The 2,500-nt window shown below is 57.0% G+C and overlaps 1 non-coding gene across 1 annotated transcript in view; it reads right to left on the reverse strand.

Moving 5' to 3' along the window:
- Positions 1-602, reverse strand: part of LOC126317572 (small subunit ribosomal RNA) — a 1,893-nt gene extending 1,291 nt beyond the window's left edge. Inside the window, exon 1 of the ribosomal RNA XR_007556726.1 lies at positions 1-602. This exon is cut by the window's left edge and continues 1,291 nt beyond it. This is a non-coding gene — a ribosomal RNA (small subunit ribosomal RNA).
- Positions 603-2,500: the final 1,898 nt, after the last annotated feature.

A 2,500-nucleotide genomic window follows, 5' to 3' on the forward strand; every position in this document is an offset into this window, starting at 1 on the left:
GAATTACCGCGGCTGCTGGCACCAGACTTGCCCTCCAATAGATACTCGTTAAAGGATTTAAAGTGTACTCATTCCGATTACGGGGCCTCGGATGAGTCCCGTATCGTTATTTTTCGTCACTACCTCCCCGTGCCGGGAGTGGGTAATTTGCGCGCCTGCTGCCTTCCTTGGATGTGGTAGCCGTTTCTCAGGCTCCCTCTCCGGAATCGAACCCTGATTCCCCGTTACCCGTTACAACCATGGTAGGCGCAGAACCTACCATCGACAGTTGATAAGGCAGACATTTGAAAGATGCGTCGCCGGTACGAGGACCGTGCGATCAGCCCAAAGTTATTCAGAGTCACCAAGGCAAACGGACCAGACGAGCCAATCCGATTGGTTTTGATCTAATAAAAGCGTCCCTTCCATCTCTGGTCGGGACTCTGTTTGCATGTATTAGCTCTAGAATTACCACAGTTATCCAAGTAACGTGGGTACGATCTAAGGAACCATAACTGATTTAATGAGCCATTCGCGGTTTCACCTTAATGCGGCTTGTACTGAGACATGCATGGCTTAATCTTTGAGACAAGCATATGACTACTGGCAGGATCAACCAGGGAGCTGCGTCAACGAGAGCTGAGCAGCCGGCCGCCCGGGAGTGTGTCCCGAGGGCCCGCGCGAACACGCAAGCGTCCGCTCAATTATTCTGCAAACAGGAGGAGGCTGAGCTCCCCTGCACGATACACCTCGAAACCCTCTCAGGTCCCGGCGGCGCGCAGCGCCGTCCTAAGTACTTGGTCGGGTTCGAGAGAGGCGCAATCGCCCGGAGATAGGCGAGTAGACGCTTTCAGTGCGAACACCCGTGCTCCCAACTGAGCTTGCCGCTGCCGACAGAGGCCCGGGAGCGTGCTGTCGTGGCATTGCCGGCGGGAAACAACACGCGCCACCTACGGTGACCGGCAGCTCCAACGCCAGCGCCACAGAAGGGCAAAGCCCCACTTGGGTGCAGAAGCGAACTCTCCCAGCACAGCGCACGCGCCAACACGTCCGCAGAGCTGCGATACAAACCACCTGCGAGAACCGCTGGGGGCGACCGAGCAGCAGACGGCGTCGCGACGCCGAGTGCCGGGCGGCGGCGCATCCTCAACGCACACAGTCCGCAATCGGACCAGCACACTGCAGATGTCCACCGCGCTTCGCACCGGGCTCGGCAGAACCCACTTTGGCCGTCTGGCGCCGCGCGCAGGGTGCGCCGGCGCATAGCTGGGACGCCAGCCGGGCCCGTCGGCCGGCGCTCCTGCCACTGGGCGCCCCCCACCAGCCGGCTGTAGTGCGTGCGCTCACGCAGCGCGCGGCCAGCACGCCGGGCGGCCCCCCCTCACCGGCCGGGGACTGTCCCGCCAAGCCACAGCCTCGTATCGCTTCATACCCACATGGCCAACTCAGGTTCGGGGGCATGGCGGGTACCGCCGAAACAACCGGTTCACAGATGTACCGATCGTCGCTATCACCGATGCACCTGCAGCGCGAACAACCGCTCAACAACTGATTTCCAGTTCATTTGCGGATCTTTGGCAGCAAACGTATACGTCAATCTACATTTGCGAAATCTACGATTCTGGCATGCCTGCATGTTATGTGTCACGACACGCTACATCAGCCCACATACACACTGCGGCATGTACACGAGAGAACACGTGGAAGATGGTCCGCGCACGTGTGCAATGTCCCTTGCGCGGTCGACTGTCAACCGGCCTCTGTAGCATGTCGCAGATGTGGAACGCGGTCCACCGTGCTATCATGTTGTGTGGGGCAATACGATTAAATAGGAAAACCCTCGTCGCTACATCAACAGACGGCTCACGCTGATTCCCGGCAGAGGGAGGAGGGGGGGGGGGGGCCAACATGCAATACTTTCGTCCGTACCTACTTACCACATGTCTGTACGGCGTACAACAGTGCAATCTCGCTGTAATGGGGAGACGAGACAAGTAGCATCGTGCACAACATATGGCCCTTATGATTCGCCATTGTAGGGCGCAGCCGGTGTACGGTCAAGCATGTGCCACATTATGTCACTCAGTACGTAACGACGGATGATCAGTGTGGGTTACGCGTACATCAGCGGACAGTCCACACAGGCCGTACCACAACGTACACTGACTGCATCGACAACCGAATGCAACTGAACAGCTGCAAGGCTCATTTCACAAACAAACGCCTGACCGACCAGCTTGGAAGGGCAGGAGGGGAGGGCGATATTCGTTCTGTAGCGGTACACCCTTCCAGTGGTTAGCGGGACTGTGTAGAAAGTACGCAACACTCGAAAGACCTTTATGTGAGGGTACGCACCATGGCATCAAGAAATACACATGACACCAGAGGATCCAAGCAGTGAACTATGTTCAGAGGGTTGCTGTTAGGCAAAGCTACATTCCTGTGACGTTACATGTGACAGTTAAGGTGCAGTGTAAGTTAGGTTAAGGTGCAGTGTAAGTTAGGTTAAGGTGCAGTGTAA

Source organism: Schistocerca gregaria, unplaced genomic scaffold, assembly GCF_023897955.1.
Source record: "Schistocerca gregaria isolate iqSchGreg1 unplaced genomic scaffold, iqSchGreg1.2 ptg000636l, whole genome shotgun sequence".
In the NCBI taxonomy this organism is placed as follows: domain Eukaryota; kingdom Metazoa; phylum Arthropoda; class Insecta; order Orthoptera; family Acrididae; genus Schistocerca; species Schistocerca gregaria.